The sequence below is a fragment of the Lactuca serriola genome, chromosome 5, assembly GCF_051521515.1.
Source record: "Lactuca serriola cultivar US96UC23 chromosome 5, Lser_US96UC23_V15, whole genome shotgun sequence".
NCBI classification, from domain to species: Eukaryota; Viridiplantae; Streptophyta; class Magnoliopsida; order Asterales; family Asteraceae; genus Lactuca; species Lactuca serriola.
Window position 1 is genome coordinate 330,444,204 of NC_136412.1, and position 13,561 is coordinate 330,457,764.

Consider the following 13,561-nt stretch of genomic DNA (forward strand, 5'->3'; position numbering starts at 1 on the left):
GCGGCCGTGCAAAATGTACATGTCACACTTTCTGTTGAAAAATTCCAAAACAACATCAAAATCATATCCATTTTATAACTCACATAATCAGTATTAATGATCCATGATTGGTATAATGTGGTAAAAACATTGTTCTAACACCTAATTCAATCCTAAAAAACAAATCCAAATCCAATTTTCCACATGCATAAATTCTAGCTGTTCTGATAGTCTTTAGCTTGAAAAATATTAGTATTTTGTGTACAAATCTTGGATAGATTTTTCCTATTGTTTTGTTATGTATGACTTTGTTCACTTAAATAAATTCTTTTTGCCTTAAAAAAGGAGTAATGTAGTTAGGGGCGGTGTCCTAGTGAACTGCCCAAGAAAACTGAAATAAACCATATTTATGGGTTTGACTTATTTACCATACATTTTAATTTTATTCCTTTCAAATCTAGCGGCCTATTCTATTTATCTAACTAATTAATTAATCGACTATTTAGTATTTAATCCTCACATTTTCCCAACTGGCACACGGTTTCAAGTTTATAGCATTATTAATTAACTAAAAATGATTAGCAGGAAAACAAAATACTGAATTAATTAAAAATACTATTGGTAATTAATGAGGACGCTAGGGTCAACTACGCCGAATCGCCGTTCGAGCAACTCCTTTACTAACAAAGCTCCATATATATATATATATATATATATATATATATATATATATATATATATATATATATATATATATATATATATATATATATATATATATATATATATATTATTTTTTATTTTTTTTTCAGCGATTTTTTATAAAAAGTTGCGATTTTTTATAAAAAAAAGTTTTGTGATCTTTAAGTATTTTTTTATGTATTTTTATGATTTTTAGGGTTTTTTGTTTTCCATAGAACCTAAACCTATATATATATATATATATATATATATATATATAGAGAGAGAGAGAGAGAGAGAGAGAGAGAGAGAGGTGAGTTCAATTGAGAAAATAAAAAAGATTGAAAATGGGGGAATCATTCTCAGCCACTCATTTAATTAGCATATTAGCATAAAATAGACGGTGACAAATTTGTAAATATGATATATTAACCTTCAATCACAGATACCATTTCTTCTGGATCGTTTATCTGTTCTTCATCAACACCATCTGTTATTCATTCATCTCGATTGTTCCTCTATGTTCTTCATCAACATCATATGTTCTAGTACTTGTTCACTATCAAAATCACATGTTCTTCATAAAAAAAGACATCGACACTTCATAAAAACATCAATTTTTCATCAAAAATCTTCGTTTATTCATCAAAATGTTGTTATTCGTCATAAACAACATTTATTTGTACTATTAAGTGTAACTCGTGATTCAATCTTGTCCAGTTTCGTTGACATCAAGCAAAATCGTTAAAATAATCAACATTTATCGATGTCACATCATTTAGTGATCACCAATCATCGAAGCTTCATCAAAGGAACCTTCGCCAATATCAAACAACAGGTAACAATCGAAAGTTCATCAACATAACCATATATTTGAAGATTTTTTAAAAAATCGTTTTTCAAGTTTGAAAAACTTCGTTTTTCATACATTCTTTTTCACAATTTTTGATACAAACCTATTGATTGTTAATCGATTTTGATAGGATTTGATTTGTTTTGTAATTATTGGCTTCAATTGTGAATTTTTTACCATAGCTATATAAGTTAATTTATTTGCACGCCAAATGTTCGATGAAATGCATAAACTAAATATATCACGTAATATTCACAAGTGAATATGCATTCATACGAGAATCAATGTATATCTTTTAAAACACAGAGCAAGTATGTAATTGATTTGTAAATAATATAAAAAAAATATTCACATGCGAATACATGTAATATTCACAAATGAATACATGTAATATTCATAAATGAATACAGGTAATACGTCATTTTAAGGTTCTAAGCAAGTTTGTAATTCATATGTGAATAACATATACGAATTATATCCGCATGTAAACATATGTAATATTCACAAATGAATATATATGTAACAATTAAATGTGAACATATATGTATTATTCACAAATGAATAAAACTGTCAATAAAACCGAGGACTATAAAATATATAAAATTAAAGATAAAAAAAATATTTGATAAGAATATATATTTATTCACATACAACTAATCTTTTTAGGTTAATAAAATAATTATATAAGCATATATTTTTATTAATGTTATATTCATTTGTGAATAAATGATAACTTTTTTTCAGAAAATTATAAAAATAGAAAAACGTTATTTTGAGGCCCTAAACATTCCTGAATGGCCGAAAAACACCGTACGTCACGGCGAAGAGGTGAGTTTTGTAAATCGCACCATTTTACATCAAATATGCGAATTTCGTCCAATTCCGAGACTAAGCTGTTGGGTTTTAACCATAAGAACTTTCCTATGTGCGCATGCAAAACCCTATTGCTTGGATCTAGGCTTTCTATCAAACATGCTTTTGAATCCAAGACTTCTAATGGCTAATTAGGTTAAACAATAACATTAATACAGATCTAGAATCATACCTTTGAGTTCCTTGTTGATCTTCTTGTCTTGGAGCTTCTAGAGTCACAATTGTCACTCCTCTGATGGTTCACAAACACCAATAGCAAGCAAGATGATTTAGGAGAGAGGAGAGGGGATGGAATTCGGCCAGAGGTTCCTTTCTTTAGGTTCTGAAAGCTTGTCCACGAATTCCACACCCCAAGGGCCTATTTATACCTTTAGACTCCTTAAGGGTTTCACCCTAAACCCTAATTGGATAATCTTCACTTAAGGCTATCCAAATCCACTCCATAGATATCCTTATGGACTATTTTGAGCTATCCTAAAGCTCTTAGAAACCGTCCAAAGTCCATCCTAATGGATTTATAGTCTAAAGTCTAACTATCAAACAATTGACAGTTTATACCCTCTTATTTAATTAATCTCTTTAAGTCACCAAATTAATACCAATTAATCTATGACTTATATTAATCAAATAGCTAAATATTATTCCTTATAATATTTACTCTCTCTTAACAAATCATCCTTCAAGTTGCTATGGTGAAGGCAACCCAAAAGGACCATGCACCACCGAATATAGTTATAGCCTTAGACACTATTCCAACAGTCTCCCACTTGGATAAGTCTAGTAACTATACAAGTATAATACGGTTTGCAATCGTAGCTCTCAAAGACGCTGTCAACTCTGATCTAATCAATCTTGTCCTTTAGATAAGGGATCGTACAGTCCTCTGTTAGATATCATGCTGACAATCCTATGGAATGGTTAGTCTAGCATTTAGATTTCTCGATCTTCGATTTATTTGACATAGAACTTAATCGAACACATCAATTCAGTTCTGACCGGGCCCGGCACATAAGTCAAATCAAATCATCGAGTGGCCAAGATATCTCTTCTACCCTCTTAGGATAAAATTTACAGATAAACTTCGACTTATATGCATTTACTTATTCATTAACCAACTATACACAACAATGCGTTTTATAACATCAAGTTACTGATGCGTTTTCGCATTATCAATGCACAATCAAATAACAAATAATAAACCATATATCTAGGTTTTAAGACCATATGATATTATCGTCTTGCGATCACCTTTTATATCGTATTCCATAAGGTGATTCCAGCAAGCGCGGGTTTATTCCAATGCTCAAAACCAGTTCGTAAGCACTCATGAACGTTGCAGCAACTCTTGCTATGTCTAACACTATTTAGACACTCTACACACCAATTCACGACAATCTTCATTCATATCTACTCCCAACATATGAACGATTGTGGACCATTTGAACAATTCGATTATTCCTAATAAACTCAATTATTCTGGAAGTCAAAACATGCAAAGTGAAACAATAGTTAAACAACTAACATGTGATAGTAACTTTACTCATAAATAAAACTTCTTTATTTAATCATCAAATGTTAATTACATTTATCTATTATACGTTTCTAATACAATCTAATCTATGCTAATATCATCCTTCAGCCCAATACTCCTAGCATGCTGTAAGTGCTTAACCCTACTCAGTCCCTTCGTAAGCGGATCTGCTGGGTTATCTTCTGATGATATCCTCTTCACTACGAGTTGTCCTTCTTCTACACGATGTCTAATGAAGTGATATTTTCTGTCGATATGTCGAGATCTACCATGATCCCTCGGTTCCTTGGTCAAGGCAACCGCACCTTCGTTATCACAGAAAATCTCCATGGGCTCCTTTATGGCCGGTACAACTCCAAGATCACCGATGAAGTTCTTCAGCCATATCGCCTCCTTCGACGCTTCGCTCGCTGCGATGTACTCTGATTCGCACGTTGAATCAGCTACGGTTTCCTGCTTGGAACTTTTCCATGTCACTGCTCCTCCATTTAGGGTAAAGACCCAGCCCGACTGCGAACGGTAGTTGTCCCTGTCGGTTTGAAAGCTGGCGTCACTATACCCTCGCACCTTCAAGTCATCACTCCCTCTAAGGACTAAGAACCATTCTTTCGTTCTCCGAAGGTACTTAAGGATGTTCTTCACCGCAATCCAATGTGCTTTGCCAGGGTTCCCTTGATATCTGCTAACCATGCTCAAAGCGAAGGCTACATCAGGGCGAGTACAAGTCATAGCATACATGATTGAGCCAACTGCGGAAGCGTATGGTACTCGGCTCATTTCTGCTATCTCGGCTTCGGTACTCGGACTTTGAGTCTTACTCAACTTGGCATTTCCTTGTATCGGTAGTTCTCCCTTCTTTGAGTTTTCCATACTAAAACGTTTTAGTACCTTCTCCAAGTAAGTATTCTGACTAAGTCCAATTAGTCTCTTACTTCTTTCTCTTACTATCCTTATTCCCAATATGTAAGAAGCCTCTCCGAGGTCCTTCATAGCGAAGCACTTCCCGAGCCAGGACTTAACCTCCTGCAGAGTCGGGATGTCGTTTCCTATGAGTAATATGTCATCGACATATAGAACGAGGAAGCTTACTATACTCCCACTGGCTTTGACATACACACAAGATTCGTCTTCGCTCGCTTCATACAAATCCAAACTCTTTGACTTTCTCATCGAAGCAAAGATTCCATCTGCGAGACGCTTGCTTAAGTCCATAAATGGACTTCTCAAGCTTACACACTCTATTCGGATGCTTCGGATCCACAAACCCCTCTGGCTGAGCCATGTAAACATCCTCAGCCAACTTTCCGTTAAGGAAAGCGGTCTTGACATCCATTTGCCAAATCTCATAATCATGAAATGCTGCAATTGCTAGCATCACTCTAATAGATTTAATCTTCGCAACTGGTGAGAAGGTCTCATCATAGTCAACTCCGGGAGTTTGAGTAAAGCCCTTCGCAACCAATCGCGCTTTGTATGTGTGTACGTTCCCATCCACGTCGGTCTTCTTCTTGAAGATCCACTTGCACCCTACGGTCTTACGTTCGGGCACGTAATCAACCAAATTCCAAACTTGGTTATCGTACATGGATTGGATCTCGCTATCCATCGCCTCTTTCCATTTCGCAGACTCCGGGCCTGCCATGGCTTCCTTATAGCTATTAGGTTCATCAAGATTTATTAGTGTACCATCACTAATATACGTGTCCCCTTCGGTAGTAATATGAAAACCATAAAACTGGGGTTGAACTCTAAATCTATCGGAACGTCTAAGAGGTAAGGATTCGTCAATCGGTTCAACCGGAGTTTCCTCCTCGGGTTGAACGCCAGCGGTAGAGGTTCCTTCATCTATCGATTCTTGAATCTCTTCAAGTTCGATTTGCCTCCCACTGTCTCCTTGGCTTATGAGTTCTCGCTCTCGGAAAACTCCTCTCCTCGCAACAAAGATAACATTATCTTTCGGTCTATAGAAGAGATATCCAAAGGAAGTTTGCGGGTAGCCGATGAAAATACATCGCTCACTTCGAGGTTCAAGCTTGTCGTGAGTATCTCGTCTTACGAAAGCCTCGCAACCCCAAACCTTGATATGTGCCAACGAGGGAACTTTCCCCGTCCACATCTCGTGAGGAGTTTTGGCAACCTTCTTGGTAGGGACTCGGTTAAGGATATGGGCGGCAGTCTCTAAGGCATACCCCCAAAAGAAGATAGGTAGTGAAGCACGACTCATCATAGAGCGAACCATATCCAATAAGGTTCGATTACGCCTTTCTGCCACACCATTCAATTGCGGTGTCCTAGGAGGCGTCAATTGCGAAACTATTCCACACTCCTTGAGATAATCGTGGAATTCAAGACTTAGGTACTCTCCTCCTCGATCGGATCGAAGCATCTTGATTTTCCTGCCCAATTGATTCTCCACTTCATTTTTGAACTCTTTGAACTTTTCAAAGGTTTCTGACTTTTGCTTGATTAAGTAGATATACCCATATCTACTATAATCATCGGTAAAGGTCACATAGAAGCGGTTCCCATCCTTCGTGGTTGATCTAAAAGGTCCACATACATCGGTATGTATTAGGTCTAATAGTCCCTCACCCCTTTCACAAGTGCTCGTGAAGGGTGACTTAGTCATCTTTCCAAGTAAACAAGATTCGCATGTGTCATCTTCCCTAAGGTCGAATGACTCCAACACTCCATCCTTTTGGAGTTGGGCTATGCGTTTCTTGTTGACATGTCCAAGACGACAATGCCACAAAGATGCTTTATCCATACTAGTGGAAGAATCAATATTCAAAACATCATTTCCTAAGTTATCAACAATCATAACAGTTTCATATATTCCATTACATGGTATAGCTTCAAAGTAAAAGACACCATTTAGATAAGCCAAAATAGAACCATTCTCATTATTAAAGGAAAATCTAAAACCTTGTCTATACAAACCATGAAATGAAATGATGTTTCTAGCCATTTCTGGCGAATAGCAACAATTGTTCAAATTTAAAACTAAACTATTCTTAAGCACCAAAGAATACACTCCAATCTTGGTCACAGGCGACGATCTTCTGTTCCCCATGATTAGATTGATCCTTCCTTGCTCCACATCCCTACTTCCTTTTAGTCCCTGCACATTAGAACAAATGTGATAACCACAACCGGTGTCAAGAACCCAAGAAATAGCATGATTAGAATCGTTAGATTTTATTGCATATATACCTGCGAAAGATGGCTTGATCTTTCCTTGCTTGATGGCTTGCAGGTAGTCCGGGCAGCTTCGCTTCCAATGTCCTATCTTGTGGCAGTGGTGGCACTCTGCCTCCTTCGGGTTAGAGCAGGGCTTAGAGGGATCAACTTTTGTTCCACTAGAAGAGGAACCATCTCGGGCTTTCACCTTTCGATAGTTATTTGAAGAAGCTTTCCTCTTCTTTCCCTTCCCTTGACCAATTGCCAAGACAGGAGCAACGGATGGATTGGGAGTTGGTGCAACAGACTTGTCCTTGAAATTGCTCTCAGCAACCCTCAAGAGACCTTGGAGCTTACTTAGAGTGACCTCCTCTTTGTTCATGTGGTAGGTCATCCTAAATTGATTGTACATCGGAGGCAAAGAGTGAAGCACCATGTCGATCGCCAAGTCTTCGCCGAAGTCAACGTTTAACTTGCGAAGGCGGTCGACATACCTTTGCATCTTTTGCAAGTGCACGGTAAGAGATTCTCCATGACCCATCTTGGCGGAAATCATGTTGGTGAAGATCTCGTAACGCTCTTGTCTCGCGTTTTGGTGGTACCTCTCCAGCAAGTCTTGATGCATCTCGTATGGATACATGTCCTCGTAGGACTTTTGGAATTCTGAGTTCATGGTGGCGATCATGATGCAATGTACTTTCGTCGCATCTCGCTCATGGGTTTCAAAGGCGGTGATTTCAGCGGGAGTAGCAATTTCGGGGTTGATTTTCTCGAGCTTCTCGTCGAGGACATACTCTTTATCCTCATAGCGAGCAATGGTGCGAATGTATCTTATCCATTCGCCAAAGTTCGTTCCATCGAAGGTGACCTTTTGGCAAAGGCTCATCAACGTGAAAGAACTAGCAGCAGCGTTGTTTGCGTTTGACATCTATAGAAAGGACAAAGATAGATTAGAACAAGAATCCCTAATTATCACCCAATAAGAAAATTAGGGCTAGGATCCAACAATAACATTTACATACTAGAAAAGGGATGCCGTAATCCAACATGCAAATAAATTGAAGGTAAGTGAATGACGATTCACTAATTCTCCATCACAAAACTTAAACTTTTAGTCCTAAGTGTTTTTGAGAATTCCTAGGTTCGGATGAGATTCATTGAACTATTCAATGGCATGTTTAAATCTCGATATGCCCCTCTTGTTTGTGACTGGGATGCCGAGGATCACAAAGCGGGTGTGAATTACCATGCAAATTTACATGGTGCCTTCATTGTTACGATCACCTATTCGATGTGCCGGTAAACCACACACGCTCCACCGAACTATGATAAACAATGAATCACCCTCCGCCACCTTCGCTTAGAACCAATTAGTGTGCCGGTAAACCACACACGCTCCACTAACATCTTAGCAAGGTGCAAAGTGTAATTTCATGGAATTGCATCAATTCACTTTTCCTAAAGTAACTAAGATTGGGAAATTTGAAAAAGATTTAGTTACTTCGTATTTCTTATTATACTTTTAATGAGAGGATGAGGCTGCCCTATCCTACCCGTTCGGCTAACGACCCTCCACCAATCAAGCAAGCGGTGGGTGTGAGTGTACACCCATTAAGTGCCATTTTATAGGCCGCAACCTTATACCCACCTTATAGATCGGCTTCGTGAATGAGGCCTACTAGCGGTAAGACTAGCATTTAGTTATACATATATATATTATTCTAATAATGTCATATACGTATAGGGTTGTATTTTAAACTTTTCAAAATCTAGGGTTTGAAATTTAAGTTGTCTAAGTTAAAGCTTTTAATCACAAATTTAAATTTCAAAACTATGGGGTAGGTTTTAAACATTTAAAAACATGGAGGATCAAATAACAAATAATTTCAATTAACAATTAATATCTTAATTATCTTTATTTGATTTCTTTGAGGATAATTACCAAAAATAATTAAAACAATTAATTAATTATCATATAAAGAAACTGAATATTTAATTAGTTGATAATTACCTTTAACTAGATCAAGATAACACTTATATTTATCAAGAAATCGGATTCATATTGATCTAATTAGTTTATGGAAAGTTTGGATAAGATAAACACAAAGAAATCCCGAATCTGGCCCTTCCTGACGCTTGGACTCGCCGAGTACACAAATGGACTCGCCGAGTCAGGCCTACTCGCCGAGTCCACTTTGGAACTCGACGAGTCAGTGACTCAAAAACCAAAAAATCGAATTTTGCAGGTTTGTTTCAGTTATACAAGCAACAATATGTAGAAAACCAATCTAGGCTCTGATACCACTGTTGGGTTTTAACCATAAGAACTTTCCTATGTGCGCATGCAAAACCCTATTGCTTGGATCTAGGCTTTCTATCAAACATGCTTTTGAATCCAAGACTTCTAATGGCTAATTAGGTTAAACAATAACATTAATACAGATCTAGAATCATACCTTTGAGTTCCTTGTTGATCTTCTTGTCTTGGAGCTTCTAGAGTCACAATTGTCACTCCTCTGATGGTTCACAAACACCAATAGCAAGCAAGATGATTTAGGAGAGAGGAGAGGGGATGGAATTCGGCCAGAGGTTCCTTTCTTTAGGTTCTGAAAGCTTGTCCATGAATTCCACACCCCAAGGGCCTATTTATACCTTTAGACTCCTTAAGGGTTTCACCCTAAACCCTAATTGGATAATCTTCACTTAAGGCTATCCAAATCCACTCCATAGATATCCTTATGGACTATTTTGAGCTATCCTAAAGCTCTTAGAAACCGTCCAAAGTCCATCCTAATGGATTTATAGTCTAAAGTCTAACTATCAAACAATTGACAGTTTATACCCTCTTATTTAATTAATCTCTTTAAGTCACCAAATTAATACCAATTAATCTATGACTTATATTAATCAAATAGCTAAATATTATTCCTTATAATATTTACTCTCTCTTAACAAATCATCCTTCAAGTTGCTATGGTGAAGGCAACCCAAAAGGACCATGCACCACCGAATATAGTTATAGCCTTAGACACTATTCCAACATAAGCTTCATTGCGGCAAATTGTTTTGATGATGTCACTAAATTTTCATTCCCACTAGTGATGACATTATCATTATTCATATATGAATAAAGTTTAGAAATCATTACGACATATTTACTGATGATGTTACTAATTTCAATCCCACTAGTAAAAACATCGTTATTGTAATCTGTTATTTTTATTTATGTGAATAAACTATACATGTTGATTTATTTATTTTGTGAATACAACCTTTATATATAAAAATAAATAATACACTATAAGAATTGGTTTGTGGATAGTTTTTTTTTTTTTTTTGTATAATGTAACAATATTATTTTACATGTAAAATCAACATTATACTAAGACAAACAACATTGTATTGGTTAATGAATATCATTTGCATTTGAATTTAATACGATCAAAATGAAGAATATATTAAATTGTATAACATTTACACGTTTATAAAAATATATTGTATTCGTCAATGATATCTTCTCAATTACGTCAACCAATCGTCAACCGTCGAGATATGAACCAACCATTGATTGAAATGTTATTCTTTTATTGTGTTATAACGATGCCTGAAAAACATGTGAATACACATAAAAATGTTAAAAATATATTTTTAGTTCATAATAATAGCGATTTATCACATTCTAATTATCACATGGTATATTCACATATGAATGTATAATCATATGTGAATATTATATGGTATATGTTGTTTATATTGTATATTTACATGTAATATTACATGGTATATTTACAAATGAATATTACATAGTATATTCATATATGAATATTATATGGTAGATTCACATGTGGATATTATATGGTATATTTACTTGTGAATATTACACATTCTAGTCATATCTAAATATTGCATGGTATATATTCATTCATGAATACTACACAGTATATTCACATATGAATAATATATAATATATACACTTGTGAATATGATACAAAATATTCATATTTAAATATTAAACGATGCATTCGCTTGTGAATATTGTTGGATTAGTGTCTAAATCCATAACTATTTTGGTATGTACTTGACTCGATGGTGCATGGTCCTTTTGGGTTGCCTTCACCAAAGCAACTTGATAGGATGAATTATGGAGAGAGAGAGGATTGATTATGATTTATTAATATATTATGAGAATAATATATTAAAGAAGAAATCATGTTGTTTAATTAATATTAGTCAAGAATTAATAAGAATTAAGTTTGTGGCTAAAAGACATTAATTAAACTTAAGGGACTAGAACTGTCAATTGTATGATAGTTGAATATTGGGCTAATGAACTCCATATTAGAGGGGTGGACGAATTCTATGGGGAAACCCATTAGAAATCGTCCTAGGCCTCTAAGGAGGGAGTCCATGGGTTGCTTAGGGCTTAAGCATCCAAATTAGGGTTTCCTTGTTAGATAACCCTAATAGCCTCACTATTTAAAGATCCCTAGAGCACCAAAAACCTGGTGGACTTGTTTCTTAGGGTTTCCACACGTTTTGGGCAGCCTCCTATCTCCTTATTCTTCATCCTCTTGCTCTTGGTGTTTGTGAACCATTAGAGGAGTGACATTTGTGACTCTAAGCTTTCTAAAGTCAATACAAGGAGGATTTGAGATTGTTATTGCTACATAACAATCAAGGTAAGATCTAAACCCCATTCATAAGTTAACTTGATTAATTGTATTCTAGATCTAGGGTTCAAAGTCTAGGATGAATTGCATGTACAATAGAGAAACCTAGATCCAAGCATTATGGTTTTCATGAGCACATAGGATGTTCTTATGGCCAAAATCCATCAAATATTACATAATATTTTCACTTGTAAGTATTAGATGATCTATTGACTTATGAATATTAGATGATATATTCATACGTGAATATTACACAGTTTATTCACATATGAATATTACACAGGATATTAACATATGCATATTACAATATATATTCACAAATATATATATATATATATATATATATATATATATATATATATATAATTTTTATATGTTATTCACATATGAATAACATATAAAATTGTATATTTGTTTTGTGTTTTAATAATCATATACTGATTAAGGTGCGAAAACATATTTATATGTGAATATAACGTGGTAATTTAGTTTATGCATTTCATCAAATAGTTGGAGTGCATACAAGTAAGCTTTCTTAAAAATGCTAAAAACATGATACTTTGACTATTTAAGATTTACAAAATAGTAGATTGATAGAGAATTATATGAAATTTTTTTAAAAAAAAATGATTTGATATTTTTCTAACCTTAATTTCGAAGTTTTATTTGATGATCGATGTTGAATGAATGATATGAAGTGAAATTGCTATTGATTATCGATGATATTGATCTAATGACACTGGGAGTAAAATTAATCGTAGATGTTGAAGATATTCTCGTATTTAAGCATAATTGAAGGTTGGATTGAAAGAAACAAAAACGAATTTTTTTTGGTCTACTGTTGAATGATGTTGATGAACGTGTTTTTGACGAATATGGATGATTGATTAACACTAGATGATGTTGATCAATGATTTAATACAATAAATTTGGATGATGAACGATCGAGTAGTAATGAATTTGAATTGTTATCAAATTATACACAGTTACATATCTGTGATTGAAGGATATCATATCATATTTACAAGTTTGCCATCGTGTATTTTAAGTTAAGATGCTAATTAAATGATTGGCTGAAAATGATTCCCCCATTCTCAATCTTTTTTTTTTCTCAATTGAACTCTCCAATATATATATATATATATATATATATATATATATATATATATATATATATATATATACACACACACACACACACTATAACCGGTGAGTACCATAGTTATAAAATTAATTAGACTTTCATAGTAAACTCAAAATCATTAATCATTTATTTCAAATAATATATTTTAAATAAATTATTAATTCAGAGATATTTTTTTAGTTATATAAAGTTATAATCGTTGATTTAAATAAATAAATGAAATTATATCACCTTATAATATATATTAATTTTATTTTATTTTTTATTTTAATGTTGTTAATTTAATGTAATTAGAGTGTAAAATTTAAAATTTGAAATTTGAAACGAAGAATCAATTATTAATTTAATGTAAACCGAGTGAAAATTTTAAAATTTAAAATTTTTAATGGAGAATTAATAGGTTTGACATGTGGTATTATAGGTAGCATATAATATTAATGAAAGTTTCTAGTATTGTGACAATTGTTAATAGAAGAATAACCTTATTCATTTATTAAAATAGGAGTGGATATATATATATATATATATATATATATATATATATATATATATATATATATATATATATATATATATATATATGGGCTTAGGGAATATGTGACTTTTATTTATCTAATATTTGGTATAGAACCATCAAAAACTAAATAGTT